This window comes from Paramisgurnus dabryanus, chromosome 7 (genome assembly GCF_030506205.2).
Source record: "Paramisgurnus dabryanus chromosome 7, PD_genome_1.1, whole genome shotgun sequence".
NCBI classification, from domain to species: domain Eukaryota; kingdom Metazoa; phylum Chordata; class Actinopteri; order Cypriniformes; family Cobitidae; genus Paramisgurnus; species Paramisgurnus dabryanus.
The window spans coordinates 15,052,181-15,063,329 of NC_133343.1; the positions used below are offsets into that span (position 1 = coordinate 15,052,181).

General features: G+C 34.7%; 1 long non-coding RNA gene across 3 annotated transcripts; it reads left to right on the forward strand.

The window, feature by feature from the left end:
- The first annotated feature begins 3,251 nt into the window (after positions 1-3,251).
- Positions 3,252-7,899, forward strand: LOC135734339 (uncharacterized). Of its 3 annotated transcripts, none has more exons than XR_010527273.2 (4): positions 3,252-5,304; positions 5,382-5,535; positions 5,780-5,858; positions 7,011-7,899. It is a non-coding gene; the product is annotated as an uncharacterized lncRNA (long non-coding RNA). The 3 variants fall into 3 exon arrangements; XR_012337033.1 differs by having other exon boundaries at positions 3,252-4,661; XR_010527274.2 differs by having other exon boundaries at positions 3,253-5,235.
- Positions 7,900-11,149: the final 3,250 nt, after the last annotated feature.

Here is an 11,149-nt window from a genome sequence, read left to right on the forward strand (position 1 = left end):
ATAATGTGGTTTCATAGATTCGTTATTTGAATGGCCTTCTTGTACGAAGAATTTTTGCCATACCCTAGGTTTTCGTGAAACGCCGCCACTGATATCGATCACTCGCCAATCAGTTGTTCAATCTATGCAATAGGTACTTTGCTGCGTTATATGAGATAGCAGTGTTCTTTATAAAAGAAGCACTTTAGAATTAGTTTGAATTGAATTTATTAGGACTATCTTGTAAAAATATTTCAAATGTTTGAAAAATTTCAAACAACCAAATCCAACCTTGGATATTCTATATAATTTTGAGATGAGTGTGCAAACCCTGCATATGCCTACTCCATTTCATCCGCAGTATGCCTTTAAATGATCATTTATATAAGGTATTTCCAATAAGTGCGTCGCACTGGGAAACAGGCCCAGGGTGGGTAATCAGGAGAACCGGGAGAATTCCCGATGGGCCGCTTAACTTTTGGTCTGGTCAAGTTTTTTTTACATTTGTCACGTTAGTGAATCTATGTTCTCTTAAATAACAATACACATGGTCTGCATTCTGACACAGCAGCGCACAGCCTCTGCATGGGTGGTACCATGTGAGGGAATTCTCCCTTCCCATAGAATTGGTTCAGCCCATAGCCCTTATTTTCCAAAACTTTTCTCAGGTAGGCTACTGTAGGGATGGGAGAAACAAAGCTTTTCGAAGCTTCGAGTCAATTGAACCAATTGCTTCACAAATTGATTCAGTTTTTCGAAGCGTTCGAAACACCATACACGCTGGCGACATCTGCTGGTCAAAATAGTGTAAAAGCAGCAAGATCTGTCCAAACATTTTACACTTTTTGCAAAATAATAGCAAGATTGTTCTAAAAATATGTTTTAAAGAAAAATAAAGTATTTAATTTAATTAAGACATAATTGTGTATTCTGTGTTTATAGTTTTATTTATGTCAAACACATCATTAAAACGAACTCTCTTTTTAATTCTGCACATTTTTTGTCATTAAATCTGTCTATAAACAAAAAGTAGACAAATTGGTAGTGTTGTTAGTCAGAAAGGTTGAATGTTTTATGAACTTTTATAATAAAACTGACCCGAGTTCACCTACACTGGTCATTTGTGATCAACTCCCTCTAGTGGTGAATCGTCGGATTTTCGAAACGTTTCGAAACAGTTATGACGTAATGAAGCCTCGTTTGCTAAAATCACGTGACTTTGGCCAGTTTGAAACAAGCTCCGAACCAATGATTCGAAACAAAAGATTCGTAAAATTTTCGAAGCCTCATGAAGCGTGCTTCAAAATCGCCCATCTCTAGGCTACTGCTGGCACCTAACGATAGCTGGGCTGGCCCTACCGTAACGGTACGTGTTAGGGAGGATGGGTGGGTGGAAGAGGCCACACTCAAAAATTTTTTTTTTTAGCACTGTTCATTATACACACATATATTTAGTTACATTAACACATACACATTTATTTTTAAGGCAAAATACAAGTGTAATGTGTTATGCTAAATCAATTTGTTATTCACTCTGGTTTACCTATCTTTAAACTAAAGTATTTGGTTTACTTTTGCGATTCAAACTACCGGATGTGACTCAAACTACCGGATGTGACGTCATTTTAACGACTTCCACGAAGACGTATTTTCCTGTGTTTAGTCAGAGCATTTTCTCAAGGGGTTCTTAAAGTTTGTTTTTTGTTGTTACTCTGAATGAATACTTAAAGTAAGTTATGTTGAAATGTAAAATTTGTGATCTAAATTACTAAAACATTAAAGACTGCTACACGTGCGTTGTGGGGGTTATCATAGAAATTAGTGTACATATTCTAATTGATATATTCAAGACATGGTATGCTCTACTTGTTCATTTAACCTGTTAGCCAGCACTTCTATTTTTGAGCATTTTCTGAAAAACGACAACTCCAAACTAAAACGTCTGCAGCTCTTAAACCCTATGGTCTATATTCATAATTCTGGTCTTGTTTGAAACTAGACACTTGACATATTGTTGCCTAATAGTCATAACAACTCAGAGTAGTAAAGAAACAGAGTAAAACAAGGTAAAAAATACATTAAATGACTTCCGTTTTTCTTTAAATAACATTCACTTAGCAAAAAAGGTATGAAATGGTCATCTGAGACACCTGGGGACACCATATAGGTAAACTGAATGTCTGACCATGCTGTGATTCAAATTTGAGAATGATACTCCAAAAAATGTTGTTTCTGTGAGCTTTTATTTCAAAAAAGTCCAGGCGTCCTTTCAGAAAAAGTGCACTTGGAAACTCCAAATATACACATGATAACAAAATGACATGATTATAAAAAGAAAATGAGTCAGGACTACATATTACATGATGTATATCAATTCAGAACTTATCTGCCCACCAAAGCACATAGAAAAAACTATTTCAGAAAAAAACATTTGCACATTATAACAAAATACTTGCTATTTTGAATGTGGTCGCACATGAATGCACTCCAGATTCCAGTCCCCCTCTGTGTCAGCTGAAGACCTGTTACATCACATCACAACACAACACACACACAAAGCAAAAGAGGATTTTAGTTTGAGTCAAAAGTTAGAGACATACAACTATTTGTATGAGAAACTATGATGTAATATACATGAACATAATACATACACACACACACACATTACATGAATATATTTATAATTACAAATGTCTTATGTTTGCCAAATAACCTATATTTCTCAGCTGGTAATACTCATATTTTCCACCACATATCTTATTTTCTAGTTTTTAGTTGGTATATTCTGTGCACTTGATTCATATAGCTATAAAAATTATTCATTTATATAACATGTCATAGAAAATGAAACCATGTAAAACTCGTATTTTAGTCATCTCCAATGTTACTTTATAATCAAAACAGCTAACAAGAAACAAGAAATGTAACGTAAAATAAATAATGAACAAAAGAATCCACTTACTTTATCCAAGCGAGCGCAGCTGAGCTCATAGTCCGGTCCATCTCTCGTTGACGACGCGGTTTGTTTATATCCAATCTTGTATTTTTGCTCCGCGATCATGCTCTTTATCAACTTCTCCAAAACACTCTCAACACAAACAAGTCCTCTGCAGTCGACAATCCACAATGGAGATGTTATATCTAACCTTTGAGAGGTTTCTCAGCGGCTCCAGAGAGCCTAGCCGGCTGCTATGCTACCCAAACAAACAAACGCGCACAGAGGGGGCGTGGGCATTGCTCACCATGCGCTTCTGTAGATTTGCGCAGAAGTACACTTTACTGACGTAATTTGAATCCTTGTAATCGTTTCATGATTGGTTACTACCCCTGCCCATCAAAACTTTGCTGGCTAAGCATTGGCTGGCTTTGTTTTGGCGTAATCCAGTCAAAAGCCTATGGTGAGCTGAAGGACATCTCTCTGGGCAAATCGGTGTTCCCGTGACATTTTGAGTTGTCAAACCCTATCTGATTGAACAAAACAGAAAAATAGGGCGGGATATTTATCGGAAGAGTCTAACGAAGCAGGAAGAGATGGATTTTCACTGATAAAACTCGATATTTGATAGAAAATAAACATGATCGATCATACTTAGCGGACGCGCGGATGTAAACAAAGGAGGATATTGCTGGATTTATCACTATTTTTCGTTGTTTTGGATTAAAACGTGGGATGCTTTTTGAAGAGTGGACCCTTACGTTGCAATGTACGTTGAAGTTTTTGGGAATTGTCAGAAATGATCAGAACCATATGGCAAGATATGTGAGTACCCACACCCGTTTTTATATGCGTTCCGTCTGCATTTCATTTAACCCTTTCCACACCAGTGTATTGATTGCAAAAATAAGCTCAGAACATGAATTTTGAGTGTTTAAACTTTCAAATAATGCAAAGTTTATGATTGTTGATTTAATATTTGATGTTAAACAAAGTACAAAATCACGTAAAAACGCCCCCTAGGGACCGCCGCCGGGCCGGTGCGTGTACAGATGTAATATTGCATGACGACAAAGGCCCACTTTCACTTGTAATTTGTGTGCATGGCATGCAGTGCACTGTCATCAGAAAAAAATATACTTTGCTGACATAAACAGTCACTTAAAGAAGAGTAAAACGGTATTTTGAAAGTGGGTTGTGATTTTCCAATCAAATGTCAATGGGACTTCTATATCACACAAAAACAGAAAACACAACCAGCATTCACTGAGTGATTTTAAGCCTGGTGTAGTTTCCATTGCTGAAGTATTACAGGAGGTCAAACGTTTTTATGGTGATGAGGCAAGTGATGTTTTTGTTCATGACTGAAGCCAGATGTGTTTTATTAAAACAGATTATTTAAACTAGAGCATATCACACTTTTTTTAGGTAAACTGCATTGTATGTTAAAGTCTGTCAGTGCCTATTTTAGTTAGCTGATGATTGATTATCCATTGCTTGAGTTATATGGTTGGTGCTTTGTTTGGTGACTTTGAAAAGACAAGTCCACGCATATGTTGTAAAATATGCTTTTAATTTGTTAAATAGACATTTCATAAGTTAATTTTTTTTTTAAACCATACTTACAATTGATTTAAAAAAAAAATTTACTACATTTTACTTGTTTTCCACGGTCATACCACAATGACTTCTCCACTCTGGCTAAAAGTTACAAAAGGTGATCCTTCAGTATGCCATTCCTACTTCAGTAAGTGACCTGTCAAAGGAAATAGAAAAACAATGTAATCTACAAGGACATTTAAGGCTGCAGTTCATGGATTTTGACTTGGGCAATTAGTTTTTAAATCTCATGTCCACATCTGAAATTCAAGACAAAAGTACACTAAAGGTGGCATTTCTGACAACACCAAGTGATTGTGACAACTTGCCCTCACCACAGCTGAACAGTTCTCAAAGGAGTACCTGCTCATAACCAGCTCTTTCACTTTCATCCTGTGACACAGTCATTTGTCAACCCCATCTACATCATTAGGCTCTGACTGTGTTGCAAAAGTGTGTCTTGCCAAATATATAACAAAACTGAGAAAAATTGGCTGTACTGAAGTGAAATTAAGCCCAAACCAGCTGGAATTTCCAGTTCTGCTTACCATATAAAAAAACATGCAAACGCTGAGGTGAACTTCTGCCCTTACCATCCACAAACGGAGACATCCAAAACACTGAAAGTAGTCAGTGTAATACTTCTGTCTGAAATGAAAAAGAACAATGAGAAAACATTATGAATGCTGATGGACAAGACCTTTTTTATCAGGAGACATGAGGTTGTCAAGGAATCGCCTTCAATAGCAGATTTCAAAACTAGATGGCCTGCTCTTTTCAGAAGGGAAGAGGTGAGTGAAAAGTTTTTGAGTCATTTATGTTTAACTTTATTGGTTTTGTGGTGACAATAATTATTTGTGTTTTATAGATTTGTGCAGAGTTTAAAAGAATCACAACAGCCTCATTGGTGTCTACATACTTGGCGAAGATGAATCAATATTCTGCAAAGCTTATAAGGATCTATGCAAAACGAGGAGTCGTCAATGGACAGAGAATTAAAAACCTGCTGGTTCACAACACAGGTATGAAGAACTGCACTCATTAAAACCTTATAATAAAACTTCTTTTTGCACTGGTGAAATTGGAATTAGAAATTTTCTGGAACTTGTAAAAAAAGAAACATAGGTACAGTTTAAGGTGTCCCTTTTTTGTTGTTGTTTTCCACTTACATGCTGTATTTTGCATAATAATCTAAAAATAAAGGTAAATGTTTACCTGATATTGTGAATGCTACAATTAATAAAATTTTGATATTTACATATTTAGACTGACAACATTGATCAGACTCCGATCTTTCTTTGTCTACCTGAATGAAGACCCGACCAGTCTAATTAAAGAGTATTTGGTAAGTATATGTGCATATATATACTTTGCTGTATTATCAAGGAAGTGAAATGTCATGGTATCCCAGGTGAAAAAGTAGTACACTTCCATATTGTACTTACAGTGCTCTGTTTTAAACTAATTTATACTTGGTATACTAAAATTTATTCTTTAGTACTTTTTAAGATGTTCTTAAGATTATCTAAGTGTACTTATTTGTGCTGTTTTGAGACAACATGATTATGAACTAAAATGTGCTTTGAATATACTATCTCTGTATTAAAAATTTATTTAGTTAAAACTTGTAAACTTGAACCCAACTTTCATACAAAGATGGGTTCAAGTTTACTACGAGTGGTACCTAAATACATTTTTTAAATAGATTTTTAGCACATTTTAGTTCATATTCATGGTGTCTCAAAAATAGAACAGGGAAGTACAATTATACCTTGTTCACACTGTCAATCTAAATATGATTTTGGTGCATATTCGAATACATCAATTCCAATTCAATCACATTTAGAACGTGTGAACGGCCAAAAACCACATGAAATCAGTGTTTTTTCAAATTTGTTTCGGGCTACATCCATGGGTGGTTTAAAATCCTTTTCAAATCGCATTTCTGGAAATCCAAGTCAGTCTGACCGCTCTGATCGCATTTGTGTAGCTTTTCGGTTATGTCATGCTGTTGCGTCACGTAAAACATAAACACGTCAAATGTGTTTGTCAAATCGGATATGCCCTAAAATCTAATTTAGACTGACATTGTGAACAATGTACAAGATGTTCTTAAGATTATCTTAAGAAGTACAAAAGAAGAATTTTTAGTATATTACGTACAGAATTAGTGCATGAAAATAGAGCACTTTAAGGACATTATGGACGTGTACTTTTTCACCTGGGATAACTTTTTATTTTATCTCATCTCCACTCATGGTATTTCAAACCTAGGAGTTTCTTTCTAATGCAGAAAACAAGATATTTTAAATAATGTTGGTAAGCAAACAATACTTGCCCTCTTTGACTTTTTGGCTGTTGTACATTATGGAATATGAGACCGTTCTTAAAATACTAGTGATGTGTTGGTTTTGAATAACATTAAATGGTAAATGAGATTTTTCTGAACTTATTAATAAACATAAAATAATTTTATCATTGTCATTCTCACCTGCAGGATACAGATGCACCCAGTACCCAGGAGGCGATCCAGAAGATGGTGATGGGAGTGCTTGTTGTAAAAATGTATGGTTCAGACATCGAAGACAGCCCAGCAGATGTTGGAGTGTTATTAAAGGGATTAAGAGTTCTCGGACCTCAACAACATTGTGTATGCGACAACCATGCTGATGGGACTGAAATATGCACTGAACTTGAGCTACTTTCCTGAATTCAGGTACACTTTTGAAGTATTGCAGTTGTTGTTTCTGGAGCTAGATGGGAAGTAACTATCTCATAAAGTTCAGACCCTGAAGACCAAGCCTTTTGCAGATGTTTTGAGAAAGGAATGTTTTAATATTTCATATGTAAATGCCATGTTTTTGAAATGGCAGTACAATAACATTCAGGAAGTAAGCAGTGTCGTCAATTTATTTTGATAGTTTTGCAGTGTGTTTTTATTTAATTAGATTAATGTAGAGTTGTTTAAAGCTTTGGCTGTACGTAAATAGTGCTGCATCTAATTTGTCATGGAATGTTCATGTTTATAATGCTGTTACAGTAACATTTAACTTAAATTATACCAAAGTTGTTGAAAAATCTTTGAAAGTCGCATGTGCCAGCTCTCTGAATGGAGAGCAACCTATTTTGTCAGTTAGCATTACAGTTGGGTAATACTGTTGTTTAATTATACTTATCCGGGGGCTTGAAAAAAGTGCCTGAATGGTGCTTCGTGCATTTCATTTGTCAGTAACTGTAAAAAATTGTAATGTTGTTATAAGGTTACATTGTAATATCCAAAGTTGATGTGTGCATCTCATTTGTCGGTATATCCTTTACGGTATCTGTAGTTTAAGTGCAATAAACATGGCTTGAAGAACTGGTATCTGAGATTCTTTTATGAATAAAATGAATGTTTTATAGAGTTTATTACAAAAAGTATATTTTTGTGTGTGATTTAACTTGAAATAGAAATTGTTGTGTTAAAGTAAATAAAAGTAATTGGATGGAACCACTGTCCACAATGTAAATGAGTTGTATGAATAAACTACTCTTGATTTGGACAAGCAAAAATATTTGATTAGTTTGTACAAGTTAAACACATGTTCAGAAAACGTAACAATCTTAAGTTATGGATAAGTAACTAAGATAATTTTCTGGAACATTACCACTTCACATTAGTTATTTATTATTCAATTGTGTTGCTGCAACAAAAGAATTTGGCATTGACTGAAAACAACCCTTAAATGTTAATAAAAACTGACGGGGTTGTGTGGAACCACTGTCCACAATAAAATTGTGTTCGTTTAAAGTATCCTTTTTTGAGTGCAGGAGGGGCTGAAAAAGGCACTGCAGGAGGATGCTGCCAAATGTGCCAAAAAGAGGACAAACACAAGTGGCAAAAGGTAAAGAGAGATAGGCCTATGATTAGCATTAGCAATGTAATTATTTGGCTAATACCGTTGTCAAGCTATTCACAAGCAAAATAAAACATTTATTAATAGCCTTTTATGTATTACCTAATACATGGCGATTCATAGACTTTGCAAATATTATTTAATTTAATATTGATAAAAAAAACTCAAGCTTGATCTGTATATACAGTAAAATTATTTTGTATTATTATTTTATTTTTATTACTAATATTTTTTTGTTAATAAGTGAATTATTATTTAATTTTTATTTAACCTTTACATTATTGGTTGAACCATGTTATTAATAAAAACTATACACAATAGTAAGAGCTAAACTGTTGCTTCATTCCACTTCGGCCCTGCTGGAAAATAAGGTGGGTTGCGCAAGGCACCTGGCTTGGCTGTGCATTACACTTAAAGGGATAGTTCGGCCAAAAACTATATTAAACCCATGATTTACTCACCCCCAAGCTGTCCGAGCTGCATATGTCCATCGTTTTTCAGACAAACACATTTTCAGATATTTTAGAAAATATTTTAGATCTTTCTGTTCATTAAATGTAATGTTACGGGGTCCAGCAATAGTCCACGACCTTCAAGTCCAAAAAAGTGCGTCCATCCTTCACAAATTAAATCCAAACGGCCCCAGGATGATAAACAAAGGTCTTCTGTGAGTAATCCGCGCGGTGTTGTTGTAGAAATATCCATATTTAAAATGTTAACGTTATAAACTACCTTCCGGTAGCGCCGCCATCTTGGAGTGATCCGCATTCAGGATGAGAGCTTACGCAGCGTACAGAGTTTCTCTGCTGCTGCTCTGTGCCCCCGCCCTCCGAATTTGTCATACGTCACTAAGAAAAGTGCGTACACTACGCTAATACTCTCTCCTGAGTCTAAGATGGCGGCGCTACCGGAAGGTAGTTTATAACGTTAATAACATTTTAAATATGGATATTTCTACAACAACACCGCACGGATTACCCACAGAAGACCTTTGTTTATCATCCTGGAGCCGTTTGGATTTAATTTGTGAAGGATGGACGCACTTTTTTGGACTTGAAGGTCGTGGACTATTGCTGGACCTCGTAACATTACATTTAATGAACAGAAAGATCTAAAATATTTTCTAAAATATCCGAAAATGTGTTAGTCTGAAAAACGATGGACATATGCAACTCGGACAGCTTGGGGGTGAGTAAATCATGGGTTTAATATCGTTTTTGGCCGAACTATCCCTTTAAAAATATATCAAAACAAAATTTTGTCCATTAGTTCACGTGTTTATTGTACTGCATTTCTAGACCAGCGCCTGTCTTTCTAGAGTTATGATTGTTTTTTTAGATTTTAGCTTTGATTAGTTTTAATCTGGAAAATTATGTTGACCTTTGGAGACTATACAAGTAGTTATCAAGTGGAGCAGTTTCTTTTGTATGTTTATGAAGATATGGCGTGCAGTTGCCTCAGTCAAAATTATAAAACATTTAAAAACTCTGATGTAAAATTAACATTAAATAACATTAATATTCATAATTAGGGGAATCTACAGTTATGATTTTGCAATAATTGGGTTTCCATATTATGCAGTTAAACTAAATTCATGACAATACATTTTTTTACTTAGGTGGTATAGATTATATGCTACATGTCTGGGTCCCAAATTGAAAAGTTTAAGCACCCCTTATTATAATATATTGGCCATAATGTCTTAATTTACTCCACAACCTACTCTTTAAAGGCACAACACGCAAAACATATTTTCAACAACTACTTTGCAAATATGAAGAATTTATTTATTTAAGATTTCACAGATGAAAAGCACATACTGTCTTTGAATTAGTAAAAAAAACCTTCCAGGAAAATTTTCTTCTAAAAATGTATAAACATATATAATATAAACAGACCCTCTGCTTTCAAACAAACAATACACAAACAACCAAAATGGAAAAAGCGTTAAATTTTTTTAGAGATCAGATTCAGAATGATTATCAAAACCTAAATGCAGTGTAAAATTAATAAATAATTTGTTGCTTCATTTTTTAAAATAAATTATGGAAGATTATCTGGTAGAAAATTGCGGTATTACAGATAACCCTAAAACCTTATCAGTATCACGTTTTTTTTGTTTTCTCTAAAATGATGAGATATTTTGTCAATGGCGGAGAAAGAATTAAGAACGCCATAGAGCTAAGAAGCTTTCGGGGAACGAGGCCCAAATTGGTGGAATGGTCCCAAATCAAACCCACCATTCAGGCAAGCACAATATTATCAGCTTTAATCTATGTGGCATTATAATAAGCTAATTTACATTTAAGTCAATATTAACAACCATGTGGCTAGAAATTCCTATAAAAAATGTACATCTCTGATTTTATTTGTGTCTATTAAAGGAACAATATGTAAGATTTTTTTTAATTAAAAAAATCTAAAAAAAAAAAAACACTTGCAGTGTGAAATTTTTTATGCAGTTGTGTACTTACATTATACAAAAAGTTTTTGTAAATTTCAATTTTAAAATAAAACTGCAAGCAGTGATGGAAGGGCCCTCGCACGCATGTGCACTGCCACTCTATGGCCTTAGTAAAGCAATGAACCAGGGGGATTGAAATTTAAGTGGGTAAATATAGGTGGATATTCAAAGGAACTTTAAGGTACCACACCTCATTTGTACAGCAGGTGGTACTATGGTTGTAATTAATTGTTGTAACATTGATGTGTTGAGGCCAGGACCCTTGTCAAACGTATG